This window comes from Parasteatoda tepidariorum, chromosome 7 (assembly GCF_982258835.1).
Source record: "Parasteatoda tepidariorum strain Cologne lab strain chromosome 7, Ptep-v5.0, whole genome shotgun sequence".
NCBI lineage: Eukaryota > Metazoa > Arthropoda > Arachnida > Araneae > Theridiidae > Parasteatoda > Parasteatoda tepidariorum.
Window position 1 is genome coordinate 59,234,072 of NC_141761.1, and position 17,290 is coordinate 59,251,361.

Consider the following 17,290-nt stretch of genomic DNA (forward strand, 5'->3'; position numbering starts at 1 on the left):
TAACTTTTCATTCTAGTGTTCCCTTCTCTCCCACTTTTTACTTACGTAAGCTTCAGCGGAGTGTGTCGTTAATCTTAGTTCTGCTTACTTGTTTATTTCTTTTTACTACCGCTGTTCCTAAATAAATGTTGAGTGCTAGCACCAAAAAAGCGCTGTCGACAGTCAATTGTTTCGCCCAACACTTTTAAGAAAAGTCCCCCGTACTTTGAAGGAAATTTATTTTACCACATTTCTTTGAGTTCTTCGAAATCCTTAATGAATCTTTTTTTTTTATTTTAAAACTTTATTCTTTGAAACGTTCGGGAAAGAAAGATGTCATGCCCTAATCCCTTTAATTAAAATTTGATTGTTTTTTTTCTTCGTCTTTATTCTTTCATATTTAATTTTGTTATGTGTGGTGAAAAGTACGTGTTTTTTATCGATTGGCTGTAATTGAATTGCGTTGCTTAAACCGACGTAATTTGATTGCAAAGAATGTAACGCAAATTATTTAACAGTTAGGAAGCATTATAATGACACTCGATTTCGCTTTATCAAAAATGTAAACGAAATCATTTGGCAGTGTTAGGAAGTATTATATAGCACGCTATTTCGCTCTACCAAAAACGCAACGAAATAATTTCACAGTCAGGAAGCATTATATGGCACGGTATTTTGTTATACATTTCGGACATTTTCCAGAGGTCTAGTTAAGTGCCACTACCCGGTATATCCTACACTGATGTTTTTTTTTTTGAAGGTCAAGTGCCAGTGCCCGGTATACCCTACACCAGTGTTTCCCAAACTTATGACTTTTGTGTACCCCTTCTAAATTTTTCGTAACGCTGTGTACCACTGATAAAAAAATGAATATATTTTTTACTATAAAATAATTGCACAAAAGTTAAAAATCTCAACTGGCTGTTGACACCACTAAATATTAACTGTTAACTCTGCAAAAAATAGCCAATAGAAAAATACGTAATCGTAAATTTTCATGGCTAGCTTAGTCTTTGAATAAAATTTTTTTAAATTTTCGTTTGTTGCAAGATATTTCGCATAAGAACGCGTACCCCCTCTAAACTGTACCCGTACCCCTGGGGGTATGCGTACCACATTTTAGGAAACATTGCCCTGCACTGATATTTTTTTAAGGTCAAGTGCCATTGACCGGTATATGTTTGCCCGATACTCCAAACACTGATGTTTCTTCTAATCTATCGTCAGTAAGTATTAAAATATCGAATAAATGTAATTATATCCACGAATAAATTAATATCAAATCGGATGTTATAAATATTTCGGACATTCACCAAATGTATGTGATTGTCAACATTCACCGATGAAAGTCTACAACCACCGATTTCGGTCATTCACAGTAACATGCACATTATTTACATAATAACCTTATCAGGACGTTTACTTCATACTTTGCCTAAATAGCATTTGTCATTCTATAGTATGTCTAGGCATGTCGCTAATCTTGGTACAATGCCTAGGGAAATCTAATCTTGGTACATATACAATGCCTAAGGAAAGTATGTAATAATTCTAACATTTCATACTTTGCCTAAAAACATCCGGCATTCTATACAATGCCGGCGTTTCATACTTTGCCAGTAACATACAAATAATGTAACGCAAACTATTTGTCAGGTACAAAAAAAAAGTATTGCGAAATATTTAACAGTTGGAAGCATTATAAAGCACGCTATTTTGCTTTACAAAAAATGTATCGCAAATTATTAAAACAGTTAGGAAGCATTGTCTACCGTTTTTTTTGCATAGAAAGTCATTAGAAGAGATTTCAGAAGTCACTCAGCCTTGGTTGTTTTCTAGAAGTAATGTGGATGAAGACTCTAAGAAACATTGCAGTTAATTTGCATAAAATATTTCACTAAATCATACCTGCCAACTCTCCCGGATTTTCCGAAATATTTTATTTTTATATTTTAAAAAAAAAGTATCGCATTCCTGCCAACTCTCCCGGATTTTCCGGAATATTTTATTTTTATATTTTAAAAAAAAGTATCGCATTCATGCATGCTTGTTTTCAGTTTTAATACATTTGATTTATTATGATTTTAACTACCATTATATTTAAATAAATTAATATAGATTTAGAAAAAAGACCATTTTATTGTGTTTTAAGTGATGGTAAAAAGTGTTGTATACAATATTATTTCACTACCACTAAGAGCAAACATTTTTGAAGAATGTAAAAGTTAGGAAGTATGCTAAAAAGTACATATCTGTAACTATATAGACTAAATAATAATTAATATTGAAGAGCAATTTCTGAGTTGAAATCATTACTTTGCTGAGTGGATTATTTGCAGAATTATATTACGGATTTGTTAGATAAAGCTTACAGCTTTGAATACTTGCTAAAACTGTAAACCGAAATATATTACGACTCCTTGTAAAATTTACCTTAATTCTCTTACTATAATGATGGTTATACTATTTATCATTGTTCTTTGTGCCTCGGTGAGTTAATTGGTTTGTGATAAATAAAGTATGTAATAAAAAAACCTTTTAACTCTCATCTTTTTACTTCATACTAAAAAACTGAAATGGTTTTGGATCTATGGTACACAACATAATTAATTATATCTATCCGATTGAAAGTATTAGCTTATAATTTGTTGAGAACAGTTTTTAAAATTCTTCCGGTTAACAATAATACTTAAAGTAAAACTCATCTAACATAAAAAAATGAGATAACATAATGTATGAAACACTGTTTTTTTTAATACATTAACAACATGTTTACTTTTCAAAGGACAGCAAAAGATCTCTTAATTATTTTTATCATATTCTAAAATCGTTGCTCGCATAAAGAAGAAAAAGAGCAGATAGTGTTATATTTCAAATTTCTATTTTCTCAGATATTCCTTTTTATGGCATTAAAAGATTCTCCCAGTGTGTTATGCCATTAACTCTTGAACAATACCATTCGATTAATCTTATACAAAGTCGTTTAGATAGCTGTTTCCGGACCTAGATATAAAATATCTTTCGCTTTGTAAGAAGGATATTTACCTTATCTGTGATTTAAAAGTATTAACTAAGCAGGAAATCTTTCTTTTGGCATTGATTCAACGGGCTATTACGAGGGGAATTTTTTTCTTCTAAACCCTTGCAAATAAATGAATTCTAAGTAGTTTCATCCCCAGAGTGTTGTAATTTATGGATAAAATATTTTTCGCTAATCTGGGTTGTTAAGCTTACAACTTTGGCTTAAGACTTGCAAGAGTTGCTGAAGCTGCAAACAGAATTAAATTATTGCTCCTTGCAGAATTACCTCAATTGTATTGCTGTTTTTACCTCTAAGTAATTATGTTCCCAAGCTCGTTAAATTTTCGAAATTATGTGGACTTCCGCTAGGAATAGTACATTTTGAGACTGCGGATTTGCTAATTTTGATTATTGTTAAGGGGAAAGATGAAAGCTGGCCCCAGAATGAACTATGAAGAGTTTGGGAATTTTAAAGTCTTAATTGGTCATTAATGGTTGAATAGCAATTAAATGATCTTTTAATTTTTTTATATTAATTATTTTATCAATTATTACTACTATTAATTATTCTTTTTAATTAATTATTTATTTTGCAATTGCTTTTTATGTGTGTTTTTAATAATAGAGATCTTAAGTAAACTTAATAAATTAACTCTTCATTTGCGTCATAAATTTTAAAGGTGCAAAAATCGACGTGGTTTGAGCACTCAAAAATTGGCACCCATTTTAAAGACAGGCTTTTTTTTTCATCTTTAAAATTTATGAAGCAAATGAAGTGTTTTCATTGCCAATTATATTTTTCCGCTTCAGTTTCTTAAGATGATTCATTTCAAAGAGCATATATGTTCATTAACACATGGTGCGAAGCGTTTTTAAAAAGTGCTTGAAAATGCTTATTTTCGATTTTCGTTTTATAAAAGCCCTTAAAGGTGCTTTTTTCATGGTGTGGTTTTAAAAAGTGCTTAATTTTTCCTTTTCACGAATCTTATTTTCGAAAAGGGAATGTGGATTTCCCCCATGCATTTTAAAAAGCGTGCTTTTTACATTATTCTATTCAACATTTTCACAATTCATTCGACCACAATCTATTTCGGTGTATCGTCGGTCGTTAGTGTATGAAAGCACCAATCAATGTTTGATGAAATACTTACGAGTCCGCATGTGCATCTACTAAGCTGGGTTCGGTGAGATTATTGCACTTTCATATGCAACTCTGTTGCCCCTAGCAAGATATTCTCAATTTCAGGCTTCATTTTTCCACCCTCTGATATCGAACTGAAAAATCTCTTGATCATTTTTGAATGGCTAATGTAATGTCAAGAAAAGAGTTTTTTGTCAGAAACTAGTTATTTTTATCATGATCATGTAAAGTCTTTGAAAATTATTTTGCATTTTGTTAATGTATATAGTACTTAAAAATATTTTTTGAGTCCTTAAAAAGTACTTAAAAGGTGCTTATTTTTTATTGAAAGATTTGTCAGTTGTACAATTTTTTCGTGAATCCGTTTTATTTCTTCCTCTCTTTGTCATATCTCATAAAATTTAATCAACATTTCTAAAATTGCAAAAATGTAATGTAGTGAATGACGAGGATCATCCACAAATTTTACAAGAATGATTGAAGTATCCTATCAATTCTACCCAGTATTTTGTTTTAGAGTTTTTAGGATTCCTAAAAAGCCTTTATAATGAAAAAAATTTTGATTGACTAAATTTTGATGAATCATCGGTGCAAATGCAATTTTTGGACATTATCTTCCATAGATGAACCATTCCCATGATGAACCAGCGTATCTTCTATAAATGAACCATTATGAACAATTTCCTTAAAGCGGACCCACACCGAAACGTTATTTTCAAACTCTTTAAACCGGACACCACTTTTTCTAAATTTGGGGGAAAAAACTTTCTTCTTTAATTTTCAAAATTAAAAAAAAAAAAATGCATCTGACCAGCATTTTTAAAGCATGTAAACTTTTTGCCTTATCTATTGCTAAAAATATTGTCTATATTGCCTTATCTATAACTAAAAATAATTATACTACTTATGGATGAATGATTTTCCTGTCATTTTTCTTTATGTTTCCAAAGAAATGTGAGAAAATGATACATAATGGTTCATTCACAGAAGATTCAAGGAGAATTAAAAAATGTCCGTTATAAGAGGCGTCCAGTTTGTAGAAGTGTCCTTAACATGAGGTTTCACTGTATCACGCTAAGTTCATATTTATTTTGTTGAAAAACTGTAAGAAAACATATTTATAAATTCTTTTGTTTCCATCAAAATTGCATCTTTTCCCCCCTAAAACTTCTGGTAAGCATGTTTGCACTGGCAATTAGATATTTTATTTATTTTTTTATAGTTGGCTGAAATGCATTGGATTACTGGAAGAATATAGTGTTACTTAAAATCTTCGAAATTTGTGAAAACCCCTTCTAATAAGCCCCTCATATTTCGCCAACCGGCCTGTGTAGGGGGCAGGGAACTGTCATTGCATCAGAAAGGTCCTGGGTTCGAATCCCGGGCAAGGCATGGCTGTTTCTTTCTGTCTGTTCTATGTCCTTTCTCCTTTGTGTGTGAATGTGACCCGCCCTATAAACGGGTTGTGGTTGTGTGAATGGCGTGACAGGAGTCGAATTCCTGGCCATAGATGGCGTCACTGAAAAACAGGAACAATCTCACCCCCACTGCCTAAACAGGCATACGATGAAAAAAAAATGACATATTTCGATGGCTATTTTATATAAGTATTAAATACTAAAGATAGTATTTTCAGCGTAGTGTTAGAATTACTAACATTTACATAGTTTTTATATCATGCGAAACATTTGTATATGTGATTTCCACTTTTCTACTTATGCCTTTTCGTCATAAGGAAAAAAAAATTCTTTTTTTTTCATTTAAACGATTTTGACTATGATCAGCTTCTTTCTTGGTTATCTTAATGAAACATCTTCGCTATGTTTTTTTTTTCTTTCTCTCTTTGTATCTCATATCTTCCAGAAGATTTTTTTTTCTTCCGCTGCTTGTTTTATTCTTTCTCTTTTTTTTTCTCCCTTTCCTTTTTCAATATCTTGGTGAATCTGAAAACTTTATTGTGAAAAAGAAAGTTTCAGCTAAAATTGTTTCCGGTAAAATTATTTTTCCTCCCTGCCGATTTTGTTATATATATATATTTCCCCCCTTCTTTCGTTTCAAGTCCTGTCTCAGAAACCTACTCGTGCTCTTATTTTATTTCCGAATTGATTTGCATAAATATATCTCCGGCGTCTAATGTCGAAGTCTTTTTCGCCTCCCCCCCCCTCTATCAAATCTCCTACTTTCTATCTATCCTTGGTAGATAGTAATAATCATTCCTATACTGCTAGTTTGAAAACTTCCATTTCGAACAACTTCTCGTTTTCCGTCTGTTTCGACAGTTTTCTTTACAGTCCGTTCATTAACTTTCTGAACGCTTAATATTAACTGTTATATCTGTCTTTAAAGTTACGTAGTTAGGTTTATTTCGTTTAAACGGTTTTTAGTTATAGCTTTTATTAAGGCAGTTTGTAGAATAAGGTATTGTGAATATTCGGTTATTAAAAATTTTTACTTTTGTGTATGAAATGTGTTTTGCTCGCCATATTTGAAATCTACTCGTATATAGTATATAGTTGAAATCTGATCGTGCGTTTTTATTATTTATAGTTCTGTAATTTTCCTGTTTTTAGGTCTATGTATTTTAATCCTTGCTGTATAAATAGCTCTTTTAAATTTCTTTTGTGGTCAATTTCGGTAAAATCTTTCTTTTAGTTTTTTTGCTTCAAGTTTTGTTATAGTTTTAATTTTTTTTTAAAATTTCTTTTTTCATTTCCTTCAAACAGTAATTGGACACGAAATAATTGAAGAACTTAATGGTAGTAGAGGTTCTGAGAGACTTCCAGAGGAAGAATTCTTGTTTTATTTAATAATACATCATTGATTTATTTTTCTAAATCAGATTTCAGTGGCTAGTTCTAAATGACAGTTTTTAATTGTTGTTGGTGTTAAGATTCCTAGTGTATTTTGCAATGAGTAACTTCGGGAACTTTTTTAGCAACTTAATTATTTCGCAAAGTTTGTGAATGCGCTATGACGCGAGAAGTTTAAATGAGTTTCTCGTTTTCAAGTTTAATGGTATCTATTTACACTACTGACCATCAAAATTGCTACACCATGAAGGCGACACACCACGAACGTGAAATTTGAAGGACGGATAAAGCATGTTGTGGTATGCAAATTATTAGCTTATTAGCGCATTCATGCAAAGCTGGCGGCGGAAGAGATTCGACAGTAAGTTTCTCATACGGAAATTGAATTTCATCATTGTTCTTGGGTAAAAAAGTTTTTGTTTTGCCTCGTGTAAGAAAAAGAAATGCCTACCAACACGTGTCCGAGTTTGAGGTCGAATGGTGACCTACCAGGATTGCGGATTATCATACCTAAGTATTGCTGCTCGCGTTGGTCGAGATCTCATGACTGCTAGCAGAATATGGAATCGATGGGTTCATGACGGTCATATGGAACGCCGTACAGGATCTCAGCGGACCCCCATCACTAACAGCCGAGACGACAGATTTGTTATCCACATAGCCTTAAGGGTATCGTACAGCTACGTCACGATCCCTGAATCAACAAATGAGGTTATTTGCAAGACAACAAGTGTCTGCACGGACAGTTCGACGACGTTTGCAGCAGCATGGAGTGTCAGCACAGCGACCATGGCTTCGGCTACCCTTGACGCTGCATCACAGGCAGGAATGGCATGACGTTTTTTCAGTCGAATTCAGGTTCTGTGTACAGCATCATGATGGCCGCATCCGTGTTTGGCAACATCGTGGAGAACGCCTATAGGCAGCTTGCATTCGACGTCGTCATACTGGTCCATCACCTGGAGTAATAGCTTGGGGTGCCATTGGATACACGTCTCGATTGACGTTGTTCGCACTGCCCCGGCATTTTGAACAGCAGGCGTTACATTTCTGCTGTGTTAGGGCCAGTAGCTCTGCCTTATCTTCCTCATAACGCTACTTTTCAGCAGGTTGCCCACACTGTCCTAACCTTCCTTGACACAGAACATGTTCGCCTGTTGCCCTGGCTAGCACGTTCTCCTAATCTCTCACCAATTGAAAACGTCTGGTCAATGGTTGCCGAACGACTGGCACGCCACCACTCGTCAGTCACTACGGTCGATGAATTGTGGCATTATATTGGAGCTGCATGGAGTGCTGCATCCATCCATGCTATCCAATCTCTGTTCGATTCTATGCCCAGGAGAATAAGTACTGTTACTGATGCCATTGGAGGCTGCTTTGAGTACTGATTCCTCGAATCTATATAACCAAATATCCAGAAAATTTAATCACTTATTCTTCCAACTATAATGTATGTGCCCAATAAATATCATTCTGTTATTTGCATTCCTTCTTGGTGTATCAATTTTAATGGCCAGTAGTGTAAATGCAACTTTGTAAAACTTCTTTATCTTGTTTCTGTGCATGATGAATTGTGCTTCTTTTGAAAATTAACTTTTTTCTTTGCGGAATCACTGAAACTTTACTCATGTATTCAAAACAAATATATCCTTTTTTTTAAGTTTCCGAACAAAAACATTATTCCTCCTGACAATTTTTTTTTCTTTCCTTTTCATTCAGCTTTATTCTTCACATTCTATTCCCATTCTTTCTTCTTCTTGTTGATCCTTTTTTTAAAATACAACCAGCCATCTGCATTTTTGAATATTTTTTAAGTATTCGCTATTTTTTCCTATAACGATATGTGAGTGCAGCTATACGGAAAGAAATTCTCCCTCTGTGGCCCTTGTTAGGTTGCCGCAAGGATTTAAAATGGTGGAATCGGTGTTTGTGTTAGAGATGCACAGGAAATAATCCTAAATTCAATTTTGATTCTACTGGAAGACTCCTATTTTAGTTTCAATAGATCTCAGGAAAAAAAATCTATCCAAATTCTTCCTATTGGTTTCGATTGTGAGTGGAAGGATATCTCTAGGAGGAAAAAAAAAGCTTTTTTCTTGTGAATTGAAAACGGAAACTATTTATTGCGTTCACGAAGTATGTGCTGTACGGGGAATTAAAATTTCGTTCTATAAACAAATTTTGAATGGTATTTTGAATTTTTTTAAATCTATATGAATATTCTCTTTGATTCAGTTGGATTTCAAAATTTCTTTATAGGGAGTTACGTATCACATTTTTTTTTTCTTATCAAGAAAGTTTGTCGAAATAGAACATTCATGTGAGAGACTTTCCCAAATTTGAGCGAATAATTATTTTCAGAGTTAATACAAAGAAACTACCAACAGAGCACTTTGTTCTGTCGAGACTTCCCCATTTTTGCTTCTTTTTTTCGAATCAGATCTAGTTTGCTGCAGTGTTTAGAAAAGTTCCCTTGAGTGCATGATAAAGTGATTCGAGTACTATTAAGTAGCATACCACACTTGCATAAACATATGTTCGACTCAAAGTAATTACTACAACTCTCGGGTCTTTTAAGTTTTTGCAGATTCTAGATACGTGAGCATGCTAAATCTCTCTAATATCGTAATATTTTGACTAGGCATCATAGTTAAAAGAATTTTTTAGGCTTTTCTTTTAATTAGAAATCAAAATTTAGTTACAGCAATACACTATTTACTCTAAGGTGAACAAATTTTTTTTTTACTCTGGTAAAGGAATAGTTATTATAGAAATTAGAATATATCTTCCATTGAACTTCAATGCATGTCGGAATGTTTCTTAAAACGTCTACATCTCTAAAATTGTCAGAGGGAAAGGGAAAGGCAGTTTTAAATTTCTAAATGCATTCTTAGATTAGCAGTGATATAGAAAGACAAAAATAATACAGTAAAGACAAAAAAGGAAAGCAAAGTGTGTGTGTATATATATATATATATATATATATATATATATATATATATATATATATATATATATATATATATATATATATATATATATATATATATATATATGTATGTAGGATAAAGGGGGTGAAGCGAGGGTTTCTCAAAAATAAAGAAGCTGTGCTAAACTTAATAAAAATATATATTAACAATAATAGGCAAGTAAGCTACAATTTCCACTGGCATCCTCCTCGAGCCAGTCATTCTAACAATAATGGTGTACTTGTAAAAGAACAAAAGAATGTAGACGTATGTCTATTAATGTCCTTGGTTTCAATCACGTGATAGGATGAATGCTTCGTAGATTGGATCTGTATTCCACACGGCCGTCCTGCTCTTCACCGACCGCGGTGACCACCTTCTCACCAATAGACATGTTTGTTCCAAAGACATTTTCTGAAAATACACAAGAAAAAAAAAAGAACAGTACAAAAGCAAATATTTCAAAACAATTGGCTATAAGAAACAAAAAAAAATTTTTAGTTTTTTTTTTTTTTCAGTCCATATGGTTCCTCAATTTCCCCAGATCTTCATATGGTCTGCAGCAGTAGAAGTCATATTAGGACCATCGTGAGTTCCAAGTTTTCTGACATTGTATCTATCGTTGTTGTTCACCTTAGTAACTTCATAAGGTCCGTAGAATTTTGGTCTCAACTTGAGTCCTGTACCGAACTGCGTTCGTTGAATGGCAACGACATCCCCTTTCTCATACTTGTGAGCTTTCTTCCGCTTTTTGTCATATGTTCGCTTGTTTTCCTCTTGAATCTTATAAATGTTGACTTTAGCGTTGTCACGAATCTCTTGTCTGTTACACATTATGGTGTTTTCATGTTCTTCCTTCAATATTTCCAAAAGCTTGTCATCTTGTTTTTGTTTCATTTTAATGCCAGTGAGCAGTTCAAATGGCGAGTATTTGGTACTTCTAGATGTAGTAGAGTTTAATGTTCTTTGTACTAATGGTACGTATTTATACCATTTCTCTGGATCGTTTATGGATAGTTTTGCTAAAATGGGAATAAGTGTCTCGTGAATTCTTTCAATCATTCCGTTTCCTCGTGGGATTCCAGTTGTGATGGTAAGATGAGTAATGTCTTCATTTGCACAATAGTCGCTAAATTCTTTAGAAGTAAACGCGGCACCTTTATCGCTAATCAGTCTATTAGGATTTCCAAAATTTGTTTGTTGTAGGTTTAATTTCTGAATGGCATCGAATGATGATGTAGATTTTACAGGATAGAGCCATACGTATTTTGTGAATGCATCTACCACAGAAAAAATATGGTTGTAGTTTTTATTGGTGGATGGCATTGGACCGATAAAGTCAATGTGATATGTGTCTAATGGAGTTTCACCTTTTGGAATAGGATTTAATAAACCCTCTGCTTTTCCCTTTTTCCTGTTTACTAAAATACACTTAACACAACTGTTAATTACATTTTCTACGCACTGTCTGATGTTTGGGAAAAAATATTTATCTTTAACAAGATTTTCTGTTTTGTTTACCCCATAATGACCTAATTCATGAGCATTTTTTACAATTTCTATTTGCATGGTCTTAGGGACCACTAATAAATCTCTATCGTTAACAATTTTGTAAAGAATATCATTTTTCACAAAGTAATTATCCTTTTTACCACAGTTAATTAATTCCTTAATTGTTGATATAAATTCGTCCTCTTTTTGGGCTGTTGAAATTTTAGGTGTTATTTCAGGGGTTTCAATAATCATTATTGGATAACGGCTTAAGGCATCAACGTGACGCATGTGTGTCCCTGAGCGATGAATTATTTCGTATTCAAATTCTTCTAGAAATAATGCCCAACGAGCTATTTTAGGGGTAATTTCTTTTTTCTCCATAGAATTAATGATTTAAGTTTTTCGTAATTTTTTAATTCCTCTTCTTCAATGTATAACAAGATGCTGTTTGCTTTTTCACCTAGCATATTAATTAAGATTTCAGCTTTAAGCCTCTCATTTATGTTTTTCGTATTAAAAGCTCTTTCCAACGATGAAAAAAATTGAATAAAGTTTTCAGGTTTCGATGGAACTGGAAGAGATAGAGTTTTAATGCTATGAATTAGATTCTCAATGTTTGTTTGAGGTGTATCATTTATTGTTTTGGGAGGGTCAATTTCAAATGCTTTGTTTTTCGCCTCTAATAAAAGCATTTCTTTCTCGAGTCTTTCTAATTTTAGTTTTTCTAACTCAATCTGAATTTCGCTTTGTTTTAGTTCCCTGTCTGCTATTTGTACTCTTTCTTCTACGGCGTTAGTTATCAAATTTTTGACAAATTCAGAATCATTCTTAAATATTTCGGAACATTCAATTTTTTCTTTTAATTTAACGATATTATCGCTGCTGTCTGCGATACCTCCTATTTCCTCTAATACTTTTACTAGGTCTTCTTTCTTTGAATTTTTATACATTTTTAAAATTGAAAATTTCCTACCTTGTTTGAAGAGACTCTCAGTGTCCAATGGTAATCCAATGTTTCGTTGATTCAAACCAGATTCGTATCCCTTTTCGTATCCAAGGATTTCACACTGCACTTCCACGGAAAAGATGACTGCACTTCTGCTTCACAAAATAATCCAATAATTTCAGGATGATTCGAAAGTTTCATGAAAGTTTCTGGATCAATTCTGTCCTTCGCGACAGATCCGGTTATTGCTCAAATCGCGATCCACATTCCCGTGGACGAGCCCCCATTTGTAGGATAAAGGGGGTGAAGCGAGGGTTTCTCAAAAATAAAGAAGCTGTGCTAAACTTAATAAAAATATATATTAACAATAATAGGCAAGTAAGCTACATTTTCCACTGGCATCCTCCTCGAGCCAGTCATTCTAACAATAATGGTGTACTTGTAAAAGAACAAAAGAATGTAGACGTATGTCTATTAATGTCCTTGGTTTCAATCACGTGATAGGATGAATGCTTCGTAGATTGGATCTGTATTCCACATATATATATATATATATATATATATATATATATATATATATATATATATATATATATATATATATATATATATATATACAGCAAAGTAAATAAATACAAAAAAACAGGAAGAAAATTAAGAAAAACAAAAAATTTCATTTATTGCGCATAAGCTGCAAGTAATTCGAACTCATAAAATAAGTTCAAAATGTGAAGATAAAACAAAAGAAAATAACAGACAAATGCAAAAAAGGGGAAGAAGAAAAATAATAATAAAAAAAATAACAAACAACTGGGGGAAAAAATATTAATAAAAAAAAAGTATAGAAATTTTTTAAAAAATCCGGAAAACAAAAGATATAATCTTTTCATCAGCCCACACGATTATATTACTATGATTTTAAAAATATCCTTTGTTGCGATTTTGATTATTGGGAAGTTCTGATTAATTTTTGTCTTTTTAATAATTATCTTTACAATGGAAGGGATATTTTTCTTCAAATTGATGGAATACCACAAGTATCTAATTATTCATCTCTCTTAGCTAATTTATTTTTGCATTATTATGAAAAAAATTATACTCTTAGTATTAAATTTGTTTTTAGATATATTGAGGACTTAATTATCTTTAATTTTCAAGATGATACTATTTTATTAAATGACATTTACCGCGAAGAATTAATCTTGCTTTGTAATCATGATGATAATATTAATTTCAATTTTTGGGATTTGGGTATTATAAAAGAAGAAAATATCTGCTTTGTTGATTTATAAGATAAAAGAAATGATTTTAATTTTAATATAAATAAACTAATTACTTGGAATTCTAATGTTTCTAGGAGCATCTATTTAGATACCACTTTAAATGATGAATAAGAATTAAAAGAATATGTAGTAATATTTATTTATCCAAAAAAGAAATCGATAAACTCTTTCAAAATTTAATTTAAAAAAAACAATGGATACCCAACTATATTAATAAAATTCTATGTAAAATCATTGAGTTAATCGTATATTATTGTGGATATATTTACTAAAAATTTTCTTTGTTAATTTATATAATTTTCTCACGTGCAAATCCATTTCGGGTAAATCCGTGGCCAAAATTATTTACTAAAATAATTTCTTTGTTAATTTGTAAAATTGTTCCATGTGCAAATCCATTTCGGGCAAATCCGTGGCTATAATTTTATGCAAAACAGGAAATTCATGTTTCTTTCTCATTTCTATTTTATATTTTTTTCTTAAATAAATATTTATTTTCTAAAATTATTTATAGTCAACTTCTTTAAATTATCCAGTATAATTTTACCTTGCGCACATCCATTTTCGGGCCCATCTTTGGTAACTAACAAATAAAACGCACTTCAGCAATGCAGTAGGAACGCGCTTTAAAATAAAACTCCTCTAGTTGCGCTCAATTTGCGCTTTTGTTTTCATATTTTGCAATCGGGCAATCTTGCTACGAAAATATTTTAAATTATTCTTGAAAAATTTCCCGTTCATGTAAGTTTATTTGAATTCGCTACTCGCTTTATAGATTATGATTTATTCTGTTTTCTTCTTTATATTTTATTTTCTGTTTTTACGTGTTATTTTTACTTTGTGTTCTATTTTATTTATTTGTAGTAATTTTTGTAAAAAAATTTTTGAGTGCTCCTCACACTATTGTTTTGATATATTTTGCTTGCGCTATATTGATACAATATTTGAAAGCACTCTTTTTTGCGGATATAATCGTGTGGGCTTATGAAAAGATTGTATCTTTTATTTTCCGGATTTTTAAAAAAAATTTATCCTTTTTTTCCGGAATTTTTTTATTATTATTTTTCTTTTTCCTTTTTTCATTTGTCTGTTATTTTCCTTTGTTTTATCTTCATTTTGAACTTTTTATATATATATATATATATATATATATATATATATATATATATATGCAAAAAAATGACTGAAATAGTTATTTTTATAGCCATTTCTTTTATTAGTCTTTTGAAAATAATCAAACAATATTTTTCAGCATATACTATATCATTTATTCATACATTTATTATATGTATTCATGTAAAATATATTTAAAAAGAAACACACATATTTATCTTTTGAGTGAAACTAGGTCTTTACATGAAAAAAAACCACTAATCCTTGGGCAAAATTGAGTTTTAATCAGCAAAGGTTGCCTTTGTCAGCGTTTAGCCAGTTTTTGCGCAAGACTTCAATATCTTAAATAGGGAACTTTTAGTTAAGACCGGAAGTATAAATAGTTAATGAGTTTACAGCGCCATATGCCTTATGAAACACTATATACAGACTTTCATGCATTACAAAATTATTCTTTCCCCAAAAAAACATTTAAATTAGATAACTTTCTATTGTTTTTGAAACTCATGAAAAGCTAGTTAAATTTTCAAACAAAAATTATTAACCTACGTAATAATTGTATTTATAATTTACATTTGAAAAACCTTTTAAAGTTAACAACTCAATCATGCATCTGTTCCCTTAAGACATTATGGAAAACATAAAAGGTGTTACCATGTATTAAATACATTTTTTTAGCTTGTCGTACACCCATTCTACCACTCTTTTTTTTTTCTTCTCAATTTAATCAACATAAATGGAATGAAATAGTATTTTAAGCTTCTCACATTAATAATAAACTCGCTTGTATTGCGTTGTAATTTATTAATTTTGACGGAGTTAAAACTTTTTTTTTTTACGTGTTATGGTAGACGGAATAAAACTGAAGTAAAGTAATTAAAATGAAACAGAGCCTTTTTTGACACAGTATGTATATAATAAGATCGTTTTGTTTCTTGTAAGATGCTTCTTTTTTTCAGTTATTTTTATATTTTTATTTTATTTTATTTATTTATTTTTCCGTTTTTAATCAGAGGTGGAAAAAATGCTTTCATTTTGTTTCATTCTTTTTTTTTAATTTTGTTTTCTTCTTCCAGAAACAAGGATATACATAGGATTCTGTTATTAACACACTTTTTTTTTTCAAAATGATTTTGATTTAATGAAAGCAATTTAATGTCCATGAATAATATTTATACTAATATTTAACTTGTTTGCGTGTCGATGATTAATTATGTATTAAATATTTTGAAATGTATTTGTCACGAAAAACAAATTTAAATCTAAATTATTTTTTTTTTTTGCTGTACACATTCCAATGCTCATTACAAAATTAATTTGAAGGTTTAAAATTTTGTCACATTTTATCGTAGGGAAAATATTTTTTTAATAAAAATATCGGACCAGATACCTTCAACATTACAGTGTAGTTCACGGTTAGGTGTATTCCTTTATTATGTAGTAGTGGTTTAACAGGTGATAAATATTATCTCTTTGCTGTAAAATGTGTTTGTTTTTTAACTTTATTCTATCTTAATCGCTTACTCGGAAACACTATTGGTTTTGAAATAAAAATGCTCTAGGAAAAATTTGTTTTAATTGTAGTTTACCTCCGGACGTGTTCAATCATGTTATAGTCGTTATTCAACATGAATTAAGTATTCTGCCAGAGCTCTAAATTAATGGTGTTCCGTTAGTTCGGGAAATTTTTACTCATCATTAAATAATAAATACTTATCAGTGGTCACCCGGAAGCGATTTTCCAACGCAGCGCCCCGTTTTGCATTTTCTTAAATAAACAGAAACTTGATTAAGTTGAGGTAAAAAAATTTTAAAGAAATAATTATATTATAATTGATTGAGGCCAACTACCGCCTGGAGGAAAATCTCCACAAAAAAAAGGAGCGAGTCGTTAAAGATCTTCGAATTGTAAATTAACCCCCCGGACGAACAATCGATGTAAAGGAATGGTATGCTGTTTTGGTTTTTTTATAATTTTCAGTTTCGTGTTTTGTTGGTTCTGTTAGAGATTAATAAAAAATATATTTGGTGCGAATTAGATTAAATTATTTAAATATCAAAATAGATGGTTTGTAGTATTTGGTAAAGTACTTGTATTTGTATATGTATTGGGATATAGTCATGCTTAATAATAGTTAAGATTGAATTTCATAATAATTAACTTAAGGCCGAAAATAGTGTGAAATGGTAATTAAATTAAGGGGGATGTGATCGTTAAGGAAAGTGGTAGTGCAAAGCTAATGTGGGATAACAATAACCCAATAAGTTCAAAGGGTCACAAAATGTGAGTTTTGAACAAATTAGATAAATTAGAATCACCAAATTTGGAAAAAGGGCGAAACTAAAATAAGTTAAAGATTAAAGATAAATAACACAAATTCATGCTATATCCAGATACAACTTAACATTTAAGATAAATAGGGTAAGCTGATGTTTCCAATATAATAATAGAAAGCATGCCCAAAACAGAAGAATTACAAAACTCACCGACCACATACAGAAGAATTTGATGAGAACAGCAAATGAAGAGA

General features: G+C 31.2%; 1 protein-coding gene and 1 long non-coding RNA gene across 9 annotated transcripts in view; one reads left to right on the plus strand and one right to left on the minus strand.

The window, feature by feature from the left end:
* Positions 1–17,290, plus strand: part of LOC107448785 (multiple PDZ domain protein) — a 684,699-nt gene that overhangs the window by 327,939 nt on the left and 339,470 nt on the right. The window lies entirely within an intron of this gene.
* On the minus strand, positions 10,066–12,908 carry LOC147807167 (uncharacterized). Its single transcript, XR_015435534.1, has 2 exons — positions 12,391–12,908; positions 10,066–10,337 (listed from the first exon to the last, which is right to left on the minus strand). It is a non-coding gene; the product is annotated as an uncharacterized LOC147807167 (long non-coding RNA).